This window comes from Bos taurus, chromosome 13 (assembly GCF_002263795.3).
Source record: "Bos taurus isolate L1 Dominette 01449 registration number 42190680 breed Hereford chromosome 13, ARS-UCD2.0, whole genome shotgun sequence".
Classification (NCBI taxonomy): Eukaryota; Metazoa; Chordata; class Mammalia; order Artiodactyla; family Bovidae; genus Bos; species Bos taurus.
The window spans coordinates 12095975-12118608 of record NC_037340.1 but is presented as its reverse complement, the minus strand read 5'-3'; the positions used below and the strand labels follow the sequence as shown (position 1 = coordinate 12118608).

The following is a 22634-nucleotide window of genomic DNA, read 5'->3' as shown; positions in this document are numbered from 1 at the left end:
TTGCATATGAAGCAGCCAACCTGAATTGTGTAGACCCAGAAACCCAGTCATTTCTGCAGCTCTTTTGTGCGTGAAGTTTCAAGTTTCCCTCTGGTATAATTTCTCAGTCTGAAGAGTTTCCTTTAGCAGTCCTTTTAGTTTTTCTTCATCTGAGAGTGTTTGCCTTCATTCCTGAGGAATATTTTCATGGGTATGAAATTTTGGATTAAGAGTTCTCTCCTTTCACAACTTTTAAGATGTCCTTCTACTATCTTCCGTCCTCCGTTGTCCCTGAGGTGAACTCTGCAGTAATTCCAATCATTGTTCTCTGATAGCTAAGGTGGTTTTCACTAGCTGCTTTTGAAAATGTTTTCCTTTTCCTTTTCTTTTTTGGCTTCCAGCAGTTTGAATTTCAGCATCTGTGCGTGCTTTTCTTTGCATCTATTCTGTTTGTGATTCACTGAGTTTCTTGAATCTGCGACTTCATATGTTTCACCAAATTTGGGGACATTATTTTTTTCAAAGATATTTTTTGTATCTATCTCTCCTCTTCCTCTGGACTTCAATGACACATATCAAAACTTCAGTTATTATTTTATGGCTTGGGTGCTTTTGTTCATTTTTAAGAAAACATCTTTTATCTCTTTTCTTCAGGTTGGATATTTTTCTCCTGAAGTTCATAGACTCTTTACTTGGTCATCCTCTCCATAATCTTTCCTGAACATATTCTTTCATATCTGTGGACATGTGTGTGAGAAACTTCTATAAAGAGACCACTTTTATTATCTATTCCCTCTCTTTTTATTCCTTGGTGGGTCTTTCCATCAGAGTGGAGTTGGAGGTTTGGGTGGAGGAAGTAGGGAGGCCCCAGAGAAGGAACTTCCCAAAGGATGCTCAGCCCCAGTGGCCTTGACCTTAACAGACCAGGGAGAGCCAGCTCTCCATCCCAAGAGGCTTTTCTGCCACCAGACCAGGAGGAAATGTGTAATACATGGTTGGCTGTGGGGAGTAGAGAAAGGAGTAGCTGTCACCTCGTGGAAAATTCACCTCTTTGCTTGTGTTTTCCCTTTTTCTTTCCTCAGAGTTTGTTATTCAAGATGGCCCCAGGATAATGGGTATTCTCTTTTGGGGGGATGAAGGTGGGAGAGTAGCAAGCAGAATCCTTTTAAAGGAGCAGAGTCCTTACATGTTTTCCTCTTATGGTGTGTCATCTGTCATCTGTTTCCACTGCAGCTACTCCACCTGAAACTGAGTTGTGACTTAATCCCTGACCTGATGAGGGTGGCAGCAAGGGTCCTGCCTGCAGTTAAAGGAGGGGCATCTGGGGATGGGGGCAGCTGGAATGGGTCACCTCAGAGTGTCAAGATTCCCGCCCGGGTGCAATGGTGCCCTCTCATCGTAACTCCATGCCTGCTCATCCTCCCCCTCCCACCCCTCACGGTCCTCCTGCACGGCTGCCTCCCTCCTCTCCCAGAATGACTTTGTAAGTGCTTTCAACTCCTCTCTAGGGCCTTGCAGCTATTTCTACGACTTCTTCCAAATCTGTTTTCCCTTCCTCAGCTTGCCTCCCACTGCCTAATTATGCCCTAGGCATCTCTCCTTCCATCTGTATCTGTATCTTCTCAGATCTCTTCCTTTCCTGCCAGGTTAGTGCATCACAAACATGTCCTTGGAGTATTTTGGGAACAGAATGAGAAGGAAACAGATCACTGCAATCCACACTTGGTCACCATGGTACCCCTACTCCCCTTGGTCACATGTGTTCATTTTCTTTTCCTTTTAACATTTTATGTTGGCTGCTGAGACCAGCAAAAAAAGAACATTTCTCAGTTCAAACTCTTAATCTCTCCCCTCCATGAGTGAGCAGTGAGATTGTATACGGAGGACAGGAAGGAGAGCTGCAAAATCCTCAAACCATTGGTCCAGGCACTCTCCCATCTCCTGTTTTCTCCTTTGTTCCACTTTAAGACTCTCACCAAAATGATTTCTGCTCCTGGGCTCCTGTGGCTTCCTTTGATGGTCCTCCTTTCCTGGAATCTGAGGGCCAACTTCCAACCGCACTGCTTTTGATCTCCGTTTTCGCCAACCACATCCTCCTTCCAACTCTCACCTGGCCAATGGCATTGTCTGTGGCTTTCTCTGTCTTGTCTTTCATGTTATGCTCGGCACCTGGCTTCCAGAGAACTGAGTTAGATGCCCTCCTGACCTCAACAGCATTTCCAGGCACCTCCACCTCCCAAATGCTTGCAAGCTAATTGCGATAATTCTCACCCATCCCTGCTTATTTCTTCCAGTAGAAGGACTTCCTACCACAACAATGCAAGTTTATTGAGGGATAGCCTCTGTCAGGCAGGCTGACTGTACAGATTTAGCCACAATGAAGCATGTATGTGACCACGCCTGCCCCATACCAATGCAGTCAGTAAACATTTGCTTAATCTTAATCTGAACAAAATAACTCAGAGTTTGAACAAGAGAGAATTCTTTTTTTTAATTTATTGTAAATCGAAATCTAGTTGATTTACAATGTTAGTTTTAAGTATACTGTACAATAAAGTGATTCAGTTCTGTATATACATTCTTTTTCAGATTTTTTCCATTCTCAATTATTACAAGATACTGACTATAGTTCCTTGTGCTATACAATAGGTCCTTATTGTTTATCTATTTTATATATTGTAGTGCTATATGTTACATGTAGTGTTATATGTTAGTCTCAGACTCCTAATTTACCCCTCCCCACCTCTTTCTTCTTTGGTAACCATAAGTTTATTTTTTATGTCTGTGAGTCTATTTCTCCTCCATAAACAACTTCATTTACATCACTTTTTTAGACTCCACACATAAGTGGTATCATGATATTTTTCTTTCTCTGTCTGACTTTATTTAAGTATGACAATCTCTAGTTCTATCCATATTGCCGTAAGTGGTAATATTTCATTATTTTTCATGGCTGAGTGGTATTCCATTATATAAATCTATACATATACATTTATGTATAAATATATACATATACACCGATTCAATGAACATGAGCTTGGGCAAACTCTGGGAGATGATGAGGGACAGGGAAGCCTGGCATGCTGCAGTCCGTGGGATTGCAAAGAGTCAGACATGACTTGGCAATTGAGCAACAACAGCAATATGTGTGTGTGTGTGTGTGTGTGTGTGTATGTCTATATATATATCACATCTTCTTTGTCCATTTACCTGTTGATGTATACTTAGGTTGCTTCCACATCTCTTAGCTATTGTAAATAGCACTGCTGTATATAAATATTTGGGTGTGTATAGTTTTTGAATTAGAGTTTTCCTCTTTTCTGGATATATGCCCAGGAGTGGGATTGCTGGTTCCTATGGTAACTCTATTTTTAGTTTCTTAAGGAACCTGTATACTGTTTTCCGTAGTGGCTTCAGAGAGAATTCTGATTTAACTTTTTAAAAATGCAGTCAACAAAGTATTTATTTCATGGCCAATATGTTTCAGACATTGGGGGTCTTCTGATATTCATTACAAAGGATATGTCATCAGTTAACAGGTCAAGAGCAGTCACTGAGTGCCCTCTGTGAACTTGGCACTGTGATATCACCATGTTACCTTAAGTGCAGGACTTGAGAAGATTTTGGGAGCAGAGGTATCCTACAGGCTGGTGAGTTTTGGGTGGAAGGTGGGCGACGGTGTTTGCTGTAAGGCTGGGCTAGCAACATAAAGAATCCTGACTGTGGCCTGGAGCTTTTCTAGTCCTCAACTTGACAGGGCTGGCTGTCTTGCTCATGTATTTCCCCATGACTGCTCTGTCACAGATTTGCAACTGATTTCTTCACCACACAAATGCGGAACTTCACTCCTAACTCATGTGGGTTCACTAGCTAAGCAAAGCTCTGAGATCTTCAGCAAAGACCACAAGCCTAGAAATTCAGGGACCTGGGTTTCAGCTCTGGTTCTGCAGGTGCACATTCAATCATGTGAAGTTTTCATACATAAACAGGATGCATGGTTGATACGTAAATTTTAGGGAGACCACTGGTTAACCCTTTCCCAAGTTGAAAAGGAAAATAGAAAAATATAGACCCATGTGCTCAGGCCCTTATGTTCCTTTCAGGTTGTTTGAAACCAATCCATCAATGATTGAATCTGGCAAAATTCCCTTATCTTTGAAATTGCCTGGAAATGAGGTTGTACAGTGGAATCACCCAAACGTTGGGATGAAGTTTTTTTCTCAAATAAAGAAAGGTAATTGTCATTAAAAAATAATTTTCTGTGAAACAAATGTCTTCCTCAAAAGTTTTCCTTGATTTTTGTTTATTATTATGTATTTAGTTTTCATTGGACTGTAATTGATTGACGATGTTATGTTAGTTTCAAGTGTACAGCACAGTGATTCAGCTCTCTATATGTGCACACACACACACACACACACATATTTTCAGACTCTTTCCCATTTTAAGTTGTTATAAGATATTTAATCTGGTTCCCTGTGCTATACAGTGGGTCATTGTTGTTAATCTATTTTTTATATAGTAGTGTGTATCTGTTTCCTGAATTTTACAATCGCTGACTTTGGGGTGGGGAAATCTCAATCAGTATTTATTCACTCTTAGATCCAATGGAAAATGTATCCTGAACTCCTTTGTATCATTAGGAAGTAGAAGCTCAATCTGTTTAAATTTATCAAAAAGAGTATAAATACTGCACATCATGAAATTAATAAAATGGAAAAAATGGGCTTCCTCTTTCTCTCAAGTTGCTAAATGGATTCACCACAAGATGGTGCCATGCAAGTGCTACTTGATAAAATGGTTGTTAACGCGTGTACTGTTCCTCTTGCAGGAGGCCCTTGTACTTACCAGCTGTGACATATGGCACATCTGAGAATGCTGTTTACACAGAGGCGAGTGCCTGTCTTGCTGTGTGAGTTTTCAGTGACTAAGGTCTTCCCCTTGTTCTTCATATGAGCTTGACCTTTCAACAAGTTTTCTGGTAACATGCTATTGCCATGGTACCAAGCCCACAGTTTTGCTTACGTGTTTTGAGGAGAAGGTGGCTCAGTTAGGTGGGTCTCTGAAAGCGCTTAATTTTTTCCCTCAGCTCCTTATGGAAAGGAAGGTCATGTTCTGGTTCCTTTCTCTATTGTGCTCTGTTATGGACTTCTGTAAGCACCAAACGCTTGTGTGTGTGTGTGTGTGTGTGTGTGTGTGACACAGGCTGCCAGGCTCCTCTGTCCATGGAATTTTCCAGGTAAGAATGTTGCAGTGGGTTGCCATTTCCTCATCCAGGGCATCTTCCCAACCTCAGGATCGAACCTGGGTCTCCTGCACTGCAGGCAGATTCTTTACCATCTGGGCCACCAGGGTGTCCTTAATTTATCAGTAGGAGATATGCAGCAGGTCAAAGAAAGTGTGCGGTGCTGCGGTTCTCATTTCTGAGAACACGAGGATGAGTCTGAACTCCAAGGCCGAGTGATGGCCACTTCACAGGTGAAGGCAAACCTGATATCATCTCTGTTGGATATTCAAACCCTGGATAACTGGATGATTTGGAAATTAAAGGGGTGCGATCTTACCATGGAAAGATAGTCACAGAAAAGAATGTGGCCTTTTTTATGTGTGTGGAGAGAATGAAGTGCAGGGCATGTGCCTTTTCTTTCAAATAGTACTGCCCTGTTGCCATGTAGCCAGGTAAATATTTGCAAGGTGCCTACTGCCTCTCTGGATTTGGGGCATGTGCCTACTGGGTGTGAAACAAACTCTATGGGAAATAAGCCTCTCAGCCCTTATCTCCCTCTTGTGGTAGAGTTCACCAAGGATGATACAATCTCCAGAGGGAAGAGAGTCCTCCTGGTTCTTACCTTCTCTCTCAGCTGGCACCAGGGCATCTGGAGGCCAAGACGAGTGGGTCCTTTGCAGGGGCCCCGGAGAGAGGAGGTAGGCCCAGAGATTCATCTTCTCAATACTGGTTCCTGGAGTTGTAGTATTTCCTCAGGGCTCCTGTTCAAAAGGCATTGATGGGTAGACCAGTTAGCTTATATGGTTCTTCAGTCAGTCAGTTGTGTCCCAACTCTCCATGACCCCATGAATTGCAGCACGCCAGGCCTCCCTATCCATCACCAACTCCCGGAGTTCACTCAAACTCACGTCCATCGAGTCGGTGATGCCATCCAGCCATCTCATCCTCTGTTGTCCCCTTCTCCTCCTGCCCCCAATCCCTCCCAGCATCAGAGTCTTTCCCAATGAGTCAACTCTTCGCATGAGGTGGCCAAAGTGGCATCAATTGCTAAGAGACATTAATATATCATGGAAAAGTGGTGAGATAGAAAGTCATATTTTTCAGAATTGTTCTGAGGTAGGGTATTCTAAGGGGTAGGAAGAACAAGTTGTTCAATAAGTTGTTTAAGTGAAGTTAATATCCCCAACCTCAGGGACTTCCCTGGTGGTCCAGTGGTTAAGAATTCACCTTTCAATGCAAGTGACGTGGTTGCATTGAAACCTGGTTTGGGGCACTAAGATCCCGCATGCTGAGGGACAACTAAGCCCTCAAGACACAACTAAAGATGCTGCATGCTGAAACTAAAACCTGATGCAGCCAAATAAATAAAGAAAATAAATAAATCTTAAAAAAAATTATCCCACCTGACCCTAGAGGTAATGCTAGAGTAACAACAGCAAGCTACCTAACTGCCTTCCAATGGAGGAACTTGTTTGCTAAGTGGGAGACACAGTTTGGGGTCCGTTTTTAGGGACAAAAGAGAAGAGTCTGAGTTATCAAATACTTTCTCTCTCCCTGCACCCCCCAATCAACAGGCCCTTATAATCATCAAATAAATTTCTAAAGACTGTAGATTTATAGGAGTGCCCAGGTATAAGCCTGTTAAAGCACCAAATATCTTTCCCCTGCCCAGGTGAGAGAGTGTCACTGGGAGGACTCCTCAAAGAGAAATAAGAAGGCATTTAAGGACTTCCCTGGTGGTCCAAGTGGCTCAGACTCCAAGTTCCCAATGCAGGGTGCCTGGGTTTGATCCTTAGTCGGGCTGGCGTATCACTGATGCAATGAACGTGAACTTGGGCAAACTCCAGGGGATGGTGAGGGACAGGGAGGCCTGGTGTGCTGCAGTCCATGTGGTCACAAAGAGTCAGACATGACTGGGTGACTGAACAACACCAACACCAAGGAACTAGATCCCATGTGCCACAACTAAGAATTTGCATGTTGCATCTGATGATTCCAAGTGCCGCAAATATGACCCAGCCAAATAAACTAAATATTAAAAAAACAAGAGATTCATGTCAAAGGGTTATTATCCACGTGCCCACTGGGTCAGGACCTCAGAATTTCACATCTGCCTTGTCTCTCAGACAAACATCTCAAGACAATAATGATAGTTATATATCCCATTTTTCAAGAACTGCCTGGTTTTGAATATTCTGTCCATTCAGTTCAGGTAAGTATATTTTAACTTGACACTCAAGTCTTATGTCCTGACTTTGGCCTCAGAAAATTAGCCATCAATGACAGACTCAAGAACTTTGAGCTCGGTCATCCTTCCTTCCTTGCAGTAGGAAATCCCCTACAGATGGTCAGAGGTGGACCGCTTGGAACAGTGCCTGGCCAGGGGCTGGACATTGCCTGGGTCAACCCCAATGGAACACTATTGTGGATGTATCAGTGAATGAGTCACCGAGGAGGAGGAGGAGACGGATCAAAGGCCAGGCTCAGTGGAGATACTTTTTGTTTTTTTAGAGAGCTTTGAGTTACTCAGGAAGAACCCTCTCAAAGTGTGAATGGACCTATGGAGGCAGGTATTCAGTCATTTGGTGCTATAATTTCACTGCTTGACAGAAGGCTCTCCGAATTTCCAGCCTAATGGCACACATTCTGGGTTCTATCCCATTTCTTTCCTTTTATTAAATTTCTCTCTCTCTCTTTTTTTGCCAATGTAGTTTCTGAGTGATCTCTTAGGTGGAGACATGGGCAACCACCTTCTGAGTTCACACATGCATGCCCAAGAGTGTCTTTTTGTCCCTTCACATCTGACTGACAATTTGAGTGGGCAGAGAACGCTAAATTCAAAGCCATTTCCCATAAACATTTTGAACACATTGCTTTATCTTCTAGCATAATTATTTTAAGTTTTAAAAATTTAAATAAGATTTTTCTTTCAAGCTGTTTGCTTCAGCCATCAAGCCTTTCCACCCCTATTAACTTCTGCTTCTTAGGCAAAGCATTTCCTCATAACCAGGGTGGGGTCAGAACTCTTGGTCAGGACTCCCTGTGAGAATGCGTCTGTCTCCAGAGGATCAAACACTTAAACACTCAGGGTGAAGAGCTATTAATCTTTAGTGCCAGAGGCTGGAAGTGGGCCTTTTATGGAATTTGTGACTCATCATCCAAGAGCCTAAAAGATTAATTTGCTCTTCTTGGGCCCTGATTGCACAGGCTGAACATCAGCTGAACATCTAAAATCTAGCATCTAGACACTGTTTCAACTAACCTGGAAACCACCTATTTCTGATTGATATCACGATACACAAGATCTGTTTGGTGAATTGTCAACTTTCAGGTCTAACAAACTGTCTGCCTTTTTTGGCCAGAGGGGACTGCAGCATGTGGGATCTTATTTCCCTGACCAATGTTCAAACCCAAAGCCCCTGAATTGGAAGCACAGAATCTTAACCACTGAATCACCAGGAAAGTCCCCCATCTGCCATTTTGCTGACTCACAGGGTAAGAGGCAGCTGGGACATTTAGGGACGGGAGTAACTCATGTTCTTAGCAAGAGGTGTTAGCTGGCAACAGTTCCCTCTGTATAACTGATGGATTATGAAATAACCTCAGGGAGAACCTTACCAAAAGTGGGATGGACAGCTTTACGAATCCTGAGCTGCTCCTAAGAGTTATTCTGAGTGGAGAGGGTGTAAATGGGATACAAGAGCCTGCTGGGTGGTTGGAATGCATAGTGCAAGTTCTTTTCAATCACGAGAACTTGTCTGCGGTGCTTAGTGTGTGTGGCGCACAGTGGATGCCAATAAATGCTAAATAAAATGTCTGTGGAGCTCAGCACGCCTGAGCTGCCGAGGTGCCTGATGTCCATGTCTTCATTTGCTGTAGTAAGTCCACAGGAAGCAGGCTGTAGTTTGGATCTTCATTGTGGCACATGGGGTCTTTAGCTGCGGCCTGTGAACTCTTACTTGAGACATGTGGGATCTAGGTCACTGCCCAGGGCTGGATCCTGGGCCTCCTGCATTGGGAGCATAGAGTCTTAGCCGCTGGACCACCGGGAAGTCCCTGTACATTGCAATTTGCAACTACTATGAGCTGTGTATATTGAAATATTAGTAGAAGAGTCCCTATTCTTGACAAACAGTGAGTGGAGCTTGAGCTGGGGACTCAGTTTTGGTCTTAAGCACTCTCTTGCTTGAAGTGTTTATGGCCCTACCACAAACTTGGTCTTGTGTAGACAGAAGCAACATGCAGGACACCAAGCAGTTAAACAGCAAAGCCCCACTTAATCATCTGGATTAGGGCTTTTGAACACTAGAAAAGAGGCTTCCAGGCAGCACTTGACCTGGAAAACACAGCTTTTTTCGTCCGTCAGAGTCAAAGGAGACCTGCCACGCTTGTGCGCCTGCTCGTGTGGTGGGTGAGGGACGGAATCTGTAAAGGGGGACAATGGAGACACAGTGCCCATCTATTGAGTTGAGAAAGCGAGAAAAGATGGAGCCTTTCAGATAGGATTCAGAGAAGCTGCCCACATAAGCATCACAAAGTGAACTCCAAGAGGAGACAGGCCTGTGGGGCCAGCTGACAGCCAAGGGCAATGAGCGAGGAAGGGACCCAGCAGCCCAGGCCGACTGCCCTCGCCTCTCCTGGTTTCTGAGTCAAAAACTGATCTGATAGAGGATATTTCCTTTTTTGTGAATTTATTTTTATGTACCAAAATACTATTACAGGTGTATAGGAAGATGCAAAAGAAAACAATGCATCCATAATCTTATCATGACTTTTTCAAGTCAGTTTAATACCTTCCAGGCTCCTTGCAGGCACATATAGTTTATTAGAGAGGGATGGTTTATGATGGTCATAGTGCCAATGTGATGTGTGTAATTGGATTATTTTTCCCAACTGAGTGTATCATATGCATATTTTATCCCAACTTTCATTTCACAGTTTTAGCTTCTTGAGGCTAAATGGTATTTTGTCAAGGGAAATAATATCTAACGTGTTATGTTTATTATATGCTAAACTGAGTACCCTGAGCTTTCAATGTTTATCTTGTTTATTTCCCACAGCTACAGGATGGTGGGTGATATTATTTACCTCTTTTTTTCAGATGAGTTTGGGAGAGAGTTAGCATGGTAACTCTTGGTAGCACAGCCCATGAGTGGGGTTTGGTTCAGATATGATTCCAGGGCAGTTCTCTTGCTAGTTGGACATTTAAATTGCTTCCTTTTGTTTTATTTTGTTATTAGAACTCACCCTGCAATGAACAACTTTATCCACAGACCATCTGCAATATAATATGGTTGACTCTGAAGGAGAGTCAAAGAATATGGACACTTTGCTGCCTTGCGCCAAAATAACTCTGAAAAACTATCCCACTTTAGAGTATATAAGTCATACACATATTATTTATCCATCTACCTATAAACTTATATCCTTTCCAGCATTAGTTATGTTAATTTAAAATTTTGTTTCACTAATTTGGTAGCAAAATGAAAAGTTAGTGTAGGGACTTCGGGGAGAATGGGTACATGTGTATGTACGGCTGAGTCCCTTCACTGTTCACCTGAAATGGTCATAACATTGTTTGTTAATCGGCTACACCCCAACACAAAACTAAAAGTTTAAAAAAAATCTAGCATTTTTTCTTTTCCATCATGGTATATTACAGGATATTGAATATAGTTTCCTGTGCTGTACAGTAGGGCCTGATTGTTCCCCTCTTCTGTGTATAATAGCTTGCATCTACTAACCCCAAACTCCCAAGCCATCCCTCCCCATCTGCCCCTCCTCAAAATTTAGTATTTGAACTTCTTTTATTATTTGAACAATTAAACATTACCTCATGTATTTGTCCAATGGCTATAGTTCTTTGAGTCATAGTTTATGTACTTTTTCCATTTATCCATTGGAGACATTTTAAAAAATCAATTAATATGGACTATTCTTATAGTAATAAAGATATAAGCCCTTTGTCAGATTTGGTGGAAATATTTTTCCTGGTCTGTTTGCACTTTGTTTTTTTCACTTTGACATGTTTTCAAAAGTTTGTCTAGTGAGATATAGCCATTTCTAACTATTTAATGTAATATACTGCTTCTAGACAAAGTACCCTCTTTCCAAACTCTTCTCCAGATACTTAAAAAATAATTTATTTTCCTGTAATCTTTCTGTGTAGTTAACACCATTTGGGGTTTACGTTGATTTTTGGTGTGATCAGATGTCTAACATGCTCCAGGGTGTTTTACAAGCAAACAAACAAAGATCCATATCCCACCCCACCTCTCATCCCCTGCCTAGCCCCCCGCCCCAGCTACTCCCCTTTCTCCATCCTGTCCAGTTTAGAATCCATCCCAGCTACAACAACTATACTTCTCTCTCTCTTTCAGCGACCTATGCTCTCATTTCTGTTGACAGAATTCCTAGGGGTAAAATTGGTGGATTATATGGCAGGTGTATGTTTAACCTTAAAAACTGGATTTAGATAACTGCTTAGTTGTTATCCAAAATGGTTGTGCCATTTTAAACTCTCACTAACACTGCAAGAGAATTCTAATTGCTTTACCTTCTTGCCAACCTTTAATATGGTCAGTCTTTTAAATTTTAATTGTTAATGGGTATAGAGTAGTGTGTCATTCAGGTTTTAATTTCCATTTTCCTCTGACTAATGATTTTGAGCACCTTTCTATATGCTTGATAGCAATCTGTAGAGCATCTTTTGTGACATGTCTGTTAAAATTTTTGTCCATTTAAAAACTGGGTTGTCTTTTTATTTTTGTTTTGTAGAAGTACTTTATATATTCTGGACATAAGACCCCTGTCAGATGTATATATTGTGCATTTTTCTCAGCCTATGGCTTGCATTTTCAATTTTATTAAATTGTGTCTTTTGAACAAAATTGTTTTAAATTTTGATTGTTGCCAGTTAATCTTTTCTATCATGGTTTTTGTGTACTAAGAAACTGTTGCCTACTTCAAGGTCATCTATTTATATATCTATATATATATATATATATCCTCCTATGTTTTCTTCTAGGAGTCTTAAAATTTTAGCTTTTACTTCTAAGGTCCAGCTCAAATAAAATGTCTGCATGTGGTGTGAGGCAGGGTCAAGGTATATTCTTTTTCATATGGATACTCAGTAGTTTTAGCAAGATGTGCTGAAATGAATTTCCCCACTGAATTACTTGGGCACCTTTGTTGCAAACCAATAGATTGCACTTTACACACAAACACACACGATTTCTGGACCCCCTATTCTTTTCTGTGGATGTATTTGTTTATCTTGTATTTGCCCCAATACCACACTGTCTTGTAGCTTTACAGCAGTAAGTCTTGAAGTTGGGTAGTGTAACCCTTTGGAGTCAGTACATTTTTTCCTTTATCTGTTCTTGTCTGGTAACTTTTGTTTGCTCTGAGCGTTTTGGCAGAAAGTTGAGTTTCATATAGGTTATTGGTAGCAGAACTTCTCCTTTCCTCTCTCTCTCTCTTTTTTTTTACATTAATAAGTCAAGTGGGGGACTTCCCTGATGGTGCACTGGTTAAGAATCCATCTTGCAATGCAGGGGACATGAGCTCGATTCCTGATCGGGAAACTAAGATCCCACAAGCCTTGGAGCAGCTAAGCCCGCGTGCCACAACCATGGAGCATGTGATCCACAACTAGAGAATCTGTGTGCCACAACGGAGGATGCTGCATGATGCAATGAAGACTCCACGTGCCATGACTATGATGCAGCAAAACAAAAGTCAAAGTGATTTTCAAAAGTTGTAAAATCTGGGTTTTAATCCCATTCCTGCTATTTGTTAGCTCCAAGATCTTGGACAAGTTACATAACTTTTCTGAACCTCAAAACTTTCCTCATTTGATGTGAAGTTTAGAATAGGTGTTTTCCAGCTCTAAGATTAGGAGATTTTATGATTATAAGGTGTTATTGTTCCTCAGACTCAAGCACAGGTGCTGAACTCCAAATTTTTGACTCTTTCACTTCAAAGTCCCGCTGTCTGAGTCCCCCATTTACTTTCGAGCAGTTTTGCCTGGGTGATTTCCCTTGCTAATGCAACCAGACAGCTGCCACTAACCCTCCCAGAAGGACTTCATTTTTGTGGTCCTTTTTATTCCCCTGTCTCAGGAGGAAGGTACCTTTGAACTAGAAAGAGCATCTGTGCAAAGTAGCATGGGTGGAGAATCACACGGCAAAGCCACTTAGTGGCACTAGAAATGCCTCACCAGTGCCAAGTTTTGACTCCATCTGAGACCCACTGAATCAGAAAGGCTGGGGGTGGGGCCCAGCTCTGTGTGCATAACAAGCTCGGCAGGTCCAGGTGATGACAGTGCTCACTCAAGACAGAGAGGCACTGGTGTGGAGTGTGACACATGTGACGGGGCTCAGAGTAGGGGGGAGGACGCCACAGTCAAACCACAGAGGCGGGTGTTCTGCTTTTACGCTGAAAATCGGAATTCCCGTGGTTAGGACTCCAAGCTCCCACTGCAAGGGGCACGAGTTGGATCCCTGGTCTGGGGACAGATCCCAAAGCCCACATGGTGTGTTGCATGGCCAAAAAATACAAACCAAACGATATTGGAGAGTGGTCACTCAGAGAGTGGAATTTCTTTGGATGGTGTTTGGGTTGTTTTGAAAAGTGGAAGATGGAGGCAAGAACCAAATGGCATAGAAGCGAGACAAGGATTTTCTCCAGATTATTTCACTCCAGACCAAGCAGCTTCTTTGGTTCTCTGAAGGTCAGAGCGCCTCCAGACAGCTGCCTTGCAGTCACACCGGCTTCAGTATGCATAGAGATTTGGTGTTGCGACTTCACTTTCACTTTTCACTTTTATGCATTGGAGAAGGAGAAGGAAATGGCAACCCACTCCAGTGTTCTTTCCTGGAGAATCCCAGGGATAGTGGAGCCTGGTGGGTAGCCGTCAATGGGGTTGCACACAGTCGGATACGACTGAAGTGATGTAGCAGCAGCAGCAGCAGCATTCACATTAGGAGTTCATATTTATCCCCTAGGCTCTCATGGAACCCACTGCCTCAGTGGTGGCCTGAGTGTGGTCACCACACCTCCAGGAGGCTGGTTGAGCAGTCTGGAAGGTTTGGCTGACCTGGTTTGGAGCACACAGCATGTAATGTTGGGAGAACATGAGGCTTAACAAAAAATGGAGGTATTTCTCTAGTCAGAGGAAAATAGAGCCAGCTTCTATCAAGCAATTGCAAACATACGTGGATTTTTAAAAGCTTGTAAATGGTTAAAGTAAAAAGAGTCTTTATATTTTAGATGGTTTGAAACCACAGTAGGTTTGGTAAAACAGGAGTTTTAGGAGTGTGGGCTTGTCCAGGAGAGAGAGAACACACTCTCACATGTTTACTGGTTTCCTAGGGATTACTGGGCTTAAAAAGTCTTGTTGAGAAATTTTTTCTACCTAGTGGAGCATTGCTTTCATTGCATTGATCTCTTGCTCATCAGCTCGCTCCTGCCTGCCACGTGAAGCCTGCCTTTTTTTTTGTTACAGCTTCAGGTCTGGGCTCTTTCCTAGACTCAACTTCCTTTCTTAGTTTGGCCCAATCCCACCCTTCTAAGCTCATCCCAGAATTCCTACCAACACCAGCAGTGTCTCCTCCAGGAAGTCTTTCAGCTCACACCACCCTCTTGCTCACCACCATGCCCTTGCTCAGCCTGTTTGCCTTCCTATAGTGCCTTTCTCTTCCCTGAGTCAAACTGTTCATCCTTCTTGATCTGCTGCTGCTGCTGCTGCTAAGTTGCTTCAGTCGTGTCCGACTCTGTGCGACCCCATAGACGGCAGCCCACTAGGCTCCCCCGTCCCTGGTATTCTCCAGGCAAGAACACTGGAGTGGGTTGCCATTTCCTTCTCCAATGCATGAAAGTGAAAAGTGAAAGTGAAGTCTCTCAGTCGTGTCTGACTCTTCGCGACCACATGGACTGCAGCCTACCAGGCTCCTCCGTCCATGGAATTTTCCAGGCAAGAGTACTGGAGTGGGGTGCCATCTCCTTCTCCGCCTTCTTGACATAGAACCTCCTAATTCACACTAGACTGTTGTTTCTCCAGCTCCAGTGTTTGTAGGCTCTATTGCTAATTTAGTGGCTAAATAGACACTGCCTTGTGGTTTTTACTGATTGGTCTCTAGCTGGTTCCTTCCATGGAAGGAAGCTTAAAATCAACCTCCTTTGGATTCTCCAGGAGAACAGGTTTGGGGCTAGTCGCAGGGAAAATAAACATATTGCATCGCTGTTTGCTAGAGTAGAGATTTGGTGCTTTCGGCATTTATGAACTGAAATGAGCGGTTCTCAGCTGTGTTCCAGGGAACACCAGCTGGCTATGATGTTCGTGGTTCCAGCCACCATATTTATGACTTTTACCATCTTGGATTGCAGTGCTCACCCCCGGGGGCAGCAGCTCCTTCCTGCTACCAGTGTTGTTCCCAGTTAAAGACAACTGTTCAAACAGGACAGGAGAAGGGCGTATTTATTATTCTTGCTCTTTAAATTTCAATGCTTTGTCCATTGAGGGGAGTATGTAAGGAAACATGAGGAATAACTTAATTAAAACGTGCTGAAAGGGGAGGAAAGAAGACCCACAAAGAGGAGGGAGTTAAAGAGAGTTTGACATTCTGAGCGCACTCAGTTTTTCTCTCTTGGCCATTTCCAGTCCGTTTGTTGGGGTCACAGCTGCGGTCCATTACTGTCCTGTGCTTTCAGCTGGTCATTCAGATAACAGTGCCTCTCGTGGACACTAATGACGCTGGAAGGCTCTTGCCAGTACAGAAGGGGCAGGGCAGGTGGATGAGACACTTAGAGTTAAAAATATGGGTAACCCTTACTCTTTTGCCAGATGCATTCCAGGTTTTTTTGTCCCATGAATATATATACACAAACATGAAAACTTTTAAGAGTGGTATCACAATGTGATATAAAGTTTTTCACAGTTTATTTATTTTGATCCTGCTGCTGCTGCTAAGTCGTTTCAGTCGTGTCCGACTCTGTGCGACCCCATAGACGGCCTCCCACCAGGCTCCCCCGTCCCTGGGATTCTCCAGGCAAGAACACTGGAATGGGTTGCCATTTCCTTCTCCAATGCAGGAAAGTGAAAAGTGAAAGTGAAGTCGCTCAGTCGTGTCCGACTCTTCGCGACCCCATGGACTGCAGCCCACCAGGTTCCTCCATCCATGGGATTTTCCAGGCAAGAGTACTGGAGTGGGGTGCCACTGCCTTCTCTACTTTCACATAATTAATCATCTACATCTTCATTTTTAGCAGCTAATAATAATGCCTTAGTCTGGAGGTACCAAAATGTTTTAACCTTTTTTTTTTAATATTTAGGATTGTAAATTTTTTTTGTAAATAAAGCTTTAGTGAACATGCTTTACATACAGATGTCTTTGGATACTAGTGTGATGATTTTCTTAGGATAACTCCTCACAAGCCAACTTACTAGGTCAAAGTGTGCATTCTGTTAAGACTTATCCTGCAAACTGCCAAAATGCTCTAAGTGTCCATTCCTAAGGTCCTTGCTAACAGTAAAGAAACTATTTATGTTTTCAATCTGATACATTCTTACTGTATCTGACACATTCTTACTTTGATACAAGTTAGTGTTTTTATAGCAGTAATAACTACAGAATAGCCAGGCATTAGTTTGCACTCCCAAGAGAGAAAACTATGATGTGTCTCACCCCCCTGGAGACAGTGTTCAGTTCAGTTCAGTTCAGTCGCTCAGTAGTGTCCAACTCTTTTCGACCCCATGAATTGCAGCACGCCAGGCCTCCCTGTCCATCACCAGCTCCCGGAGTTCACTCAAACTCTGATCCATCGAGTCAGTGATGCCATCCAGCCATCTCATCCTCTGTCGTCCCCTACTCCTCCTGCCCCCAATCCCTCCCAGCATCACAGTCTTTTCCAATGAGTCAACTCTTCACATGAGGTGGCCAAAGTACTGGAGTTTCAGCTTTAGCATCATTCCTTCCAAAGAAATCCCAGGGCTGATCTTCAGAATGGACTGGTTGGATCTCCTTGCAGTCCAAGGGACTCTCAAGAGTCTTCTCCAACACCACAGTTCAAAAGCATCAATTCTTCAGTGCTCAGCCTTCTTCACAGTCCAACTCTCACATCCATACATGACCACAGGAAAAACCATAGCCTTGACTAGACAGAACTTTGTTGGCAAAGTAATGTCTCTGCTTTTGAATATGCTATCTAGGTTGGCCATAACTTTCCTTTCAAGGAGTAAGCGTCTTTTAATTTCATGGCTTTAGTCACCATCTGCAGTGATTTTGGACCCCAAAAGTATAGAAGGCTGCAAAGCTTTGGGAATCAGTGTCTGACTTGTGCTTCGTGCCCTTAAGACCAGCTTCTTCAAAACAGATGCTCTGGATGTAAGGAAGCCGCCAATCACATTTTACCCACATCCCAGTCTCCCTACTCTGTAGCATTTTGTTTCTACCTGTCCATTCTGCCATCACTTTCTTCACACCCCAAACTCTGCATTTCACATCCTTTCCCTCTACAAACCTACATTCAGGCAAAGATCGGGTATCAATCAGTCCCGCTTAGTATAAATTGAAATCAACAAGCCCGTTCTTCCTAGTTGCTTGCTTTTAAAATTTATCCCTAGTAGTGCAAAAGCAGCATTGTTCTTAATGAAATAAATATATGAACTGAGAGGTTGATTTTTTTTTTAGCAACCTGTACAAAGCAATTCAGAGAAGGCAATGGCACCCCACTCCAGTATTCTTGCCTGGAAAATCCCATGGATGGAGGAGCCTGGTGGGCTACAGTCCATGGGGTCGCTAAGAGTCGGACACGACTGAGTGACTTCACTTTCACTTTTCCCTTTCATGCATTGGAGAAGGAAATGGCAACCCACTCCAGTGTTCTTGCCTGGAGAATCCCAGGGATGGGGGAGCCTGGTGGGTTGCCATCTACAGGGTCGCACAGAGTCGGACATGACTGAAGCGACTTAGCAGCAGCACAAAGCAATTACATGCAGTCTGTCTAAGTAGAATTAAGATGCACCTGTCTGCCTGGGGAACACAGATCATTGCCCAAGTTAATGCTGGGCAAGGGATAAGAAAGGGCTTCCCAGGGGTGCTAGAGGTAAAGAACATGCCTGCCAATGCAGGAGATATAAGAGGCAGTTTTGATCCCTGGATTGAGAAGATCCCTTGGAGAAGGAAATGGGAACCCACTCCAGTATTCTTGCCTGGAGAATTCCATGGACAGAGGAGTCTGGTGGGCTACAGTCCGTAGGTTTGCACAGAGTTGGAGATGACTGAAGCAACTTAACATGCACACATGCAAGAGACAAGAGAGAGAGGGACCATGTGGGAAGGATGAGTGAGTTTCCTTGCCACAGGTTTCAGAGAAGTGACATGACTGCTCTGTGTGTTTCAGACCCATTCCTCAGTCTGTGCTGGTGGTCCCCTGGTAAACTAGCTCTCAGAGGGGCAAAATGAGCCTGATTTGTAGCATTTGCTGATTTCCACAGCAGATTTCAAGCTACTAAACAGTTTAACTGGCTCATCATTTTCCTGACTATTTAACAATCATCTTCATTATGAAAGTCTCAATGGTTGCTCTTACAATTGGATCTTCTTTTAAAGCTGTATTCAGGGGCCACCCCTGTCTCCTGTGTTTATTATCATGCACACACTGGAGGAATTGCCTCTCAATATTACATACATGTTAGACACCCCATGAAATCATTTTGTGATTGCCGCAGTGGACTGCTAACGCCTGTCTGAGATGTGAGGTTACATCATCTCTTCTGTATTTGATGGTTAATGACACTTGGCTGTGTCTAGATGCTCACTGGGGTTTTAGGGTCACAGTTCTTCGATGAGAAAAATGAGGGTCTTGCTGCTTTAGGAGCAGTAGCTTTTCTTTGAGAAAGAGAATATATTTCAGGCCTCTTAATTTTCACAGCACTGTGTCAATTCTGGCGCCACATAACTGACAAATAGGGAACTCTTTCTGTCTAGCAATGGAGACAATATGAAAGAAAGTTCTTGTGAGGTCACAGACACACATCCTTTTCTAGATCATGGTGTCTCCCAGTTTGGTGGCATGACAGCCATCAAGGGAGTTTCAACAGTGTTGATTTCTGGTCCTCTGCTCTCAATAATCTGATTCAGTAGGTCTGGGTCCATCCAAGAATCTACATATTATTAACAGTGCAGCTGAATGTGGTGCTGATTCTGGGGTGGTGGAGACACACTTGGAGGCCCTGGTCTCGCCTCTTCTGACCCTCACCCTTCTGCTAAATTTGGTTGTCAGACATGAGTATGTTCAGGCCTGTAGAGTCCTCCTCACTCAGCTGCAAGTCGATAGTCCATGCCCTTGGCTTTTATCAAATGCCTTGTGGCTCAGATGGTAAAGAATCCACCTGTAGTGTGGGAGACCCGAGTTCAATTCCTGGGTTGGGAAGTTCCTCTGGAGTAGGAAATGGCAACACATCCAGTATTCTTGTCTAGAGAATTCCATGGACAGAAGGGCCTGGGAGTCTACAGTCCATGGGGTTGCAGAGTTGGACCCAAATGAGCAACTAAGACACACAAGAACCAGCCATATGAAATGTATGTGTTTGCTCATATTTAGATTTAATAATAAATTTCTTTCAGAGTTTAATTTTCATGGGGAAAAACTCTTTATTATCTGAAGAGGGAGCCATCACATTTGAGGGAGCCATCACATTTCTTTAGCCCCTAAGATGTCAGAATGAACCAAATTTAGCATTTAATAACAATACTTGCCCACCCCTGGTTCCTGGGGTTGCAACTGCCTTTTTCTCCATAGTTTCTGGTGTCTTGGCTTTTGTTCTAAGGTGCCTTAAGTCCTTTATGGAAGTACATGACAAAGCAAAAAATAGATGAAACAGAGAGCGATTTGTTAGATATCTTTATACTAACAAGAGACATAGTTTTTCTCTTGGTTCATCCAAAGCTGTAGACTAATAAAGGACTTCAAAACACAGTTTTCCCGATTTCTTTTCTCTCTTTCTTTATGGACTATAGTTGCTTTACAATGTTCTACTAGTTTCTGCTGTGCAGTGAAGTGGCTCAGCTCTGTGTATATATATGTCCCTTCCCTCCTGGGCCGCCCTCCCACCCCACCCCACATCCCACCCTTCTAGGTCACCACAGAGCACTGAGCTGAGCTCCCTGTGCTACACAGGAGCCTCTCTAGCTATTTATACGTATATAGTCAATGCTACTCTCTCAACTCATCCCACACCCCCTTTCCTCTGCTGCGTCTGCACATCCATTCTCTATGCCTGTATCTCTATTCTTGTCCTGCAAATAAGTTCAACTGTACTATATTTTTGGATTCCATGTATATACGTTAATGTCAGTTGTTTTTCTCTTTCTGACTTCACTCTGTATGACAGCCCATCATTTCTTTCGTCCTCTGACTTCAGGCTCCTTTCCCTTCTACCTTCACCAGCACAGGGCTGACCATGCCACCAATAGTCATCAGCACGACCATGGAGTGAAGGCTTGTGTTCCCCCACATTCATAGGTTGAAGCTGTAACTCGTCACATGATGGTATTTGGAGGTGGAACCTGTGGGAGGTAATTAGATTAGGCGATGAAGGGGGGTTAGACTGGGTTAAAAGGAGGTTAGATGAGGTCATAAAGGTGGCCCCCTCCTGATGCAGTTAGTGGCCTCATAAGAAGAGGAAGGGATGGGTGCTGGGTGGTGGGAGGGAAGAAAGAGAGAAAGAGAGAGAACTCTACCTGCACACACCCAGGAAAGGTCATGTGAGGACATAGCGAGAAGGCAGTCAGTCATCTGCAAGCCAGGAGGAGAGATCTCATGCAGGACCGAAGTGGCCCCCACCTTGATCTTGGACTTTCCAGCTTCTAGAAGTGTGGAAAGTGCATGTCTGTTGTTTAAGCTGCCCAGTCAATGGTATTTAGTGATGCCAGCCTGAGCTGAAACAAACAGTGTCTGTGGGTGCCTGCTGTGTACCCAGTGCTCTGTTTTGGCTGCTCTTTTTCTGACAAGGGGAAACATAGGGCAGATTTCTAAAACTGGGCAAGTCTAACTTTCACACTCACGGGGGACTGGTCTCTGTGGCTTTTTCTGACAGTTTCCTGGGTTTACAAACGTCCCAGGAGAAAGTGAGATCCTTCCTCACACTGAAGGGAAGAGCTGACAAATCCTGCCCATCACCATGCTCTCACTGTGGTGGGTGAGCTCCTCTGTAGACCCGTAGCAAGACGACGTGAGTCCGAGCAGTTCTGTGAAACACCGCCCGTCACACTAGTGTGGCCACAGCTCTCAGCTATTTCCCAGTGAAGAATCTTTTTCAATTTTGAGTTTTCCAGGGTTTCTCAGCCAATTTGAGCATGGGACCCCTCCCTTTTAATTTTTACTTTTTGAACAGGGCCTGTTAGAAATCAGCAAAGGGGTGTGCTCAATCACAGCGGTCTCTGCTGAGCACCAGCAATGGCCCTCCCCTCTCAGAGGTGCACACAGCTGGTATGTTGATTTCACACACCAACACTGATGTCAGCTTCCTGTCTGTCTTCCGTGAAAGAGACAGCTTCACCACTGAAAAAGATGCTTGTTTTGTTTTTAAGTCAAATAGAGATGATTCTATAGAACTGTAAGACAAGTAAATTATAATGAGGCTATCTATAGTATAAGGCCAGAGTGGTGTATTGGTGGAAGATGTCATTAAAAAAAAAATGGTTGGAAGGAAATATTAGAGATCTGAAAGTCTGCGAAAGGAGAGTTGGGAAGTGGGGATTTGTTGTTTAGTGTGTATAGAGTGTCAGTCCTGCAAGTTGAAAAATTTCTGGAGATTTGTTATTCTGCGATGTGATTATATCTCACGTTACTGAACTGTGCACTTAAAAATGGTCAATTTCATATTATGTATTTTTGTAGTTTCTTTTTGCAACCACATTACAAAAGAAAAAAGTCTGAGAAAGGTAAGAAAGGAAGGATGGGGGAGAGGAACACATATCTGGAAAGTAAATGCTTAAAATGAAGCATTAGATTGACCTGTATCCAGAATATAACCGTACCAACAGCGTCTCTCTCTCTCTCTCATTTGTGTTTCTTCTCCGTGTCCTTTTTTCTCTCATCATTTTGATCTACAGAAACTGCTGGAAGAATAGACAAAACTAAGGTGGCCAGATAGCCATGAGGTCATAATTATTTTGGCCACTCCTTATTCAGGAGACTGAGGGTTACCTGCTTTTTCTTTTTCCGCTAGTCCTCAAAATATCTCAAGTAGTTTGAGGATTTGTGATTCCTCCAATGCTAAGTCACTGCTTCAGGCCCAAGGTTAAGGATAGGGGAAGAATTAATTCATTTATTTTATATGTTGGGTCAGAGCCAGGTCTTTGTTTATACTGAATTGCCCTTTTGATTCAGAAGTTCTGCCAGAAAACCCTGTGGCAACGCC

At 43.2% G+C, this 22634-nt stretch overlaps 1 long non-coding RNA gene across 1 annotated transcript in view; it reads right to left on the bottom strand.

Annotated features, from left to right (window-relative positions):
• Positions 1–22634, bottom strand: part of LOC132346845 (uncharacterized) — a 58194-nt gene that overhangs the window by 1199 nt on the left and 34361 nt on the right. The window contains exon 2 of the long non-coding RNA XR_009496806.1: positions 5829–5967. This is a non-coding gene — a long non-coding RNA (uncharacterized lncRNA). The remainder of the gene's footprint in view (positions 1–5828; positions 5968–22634) is intronic.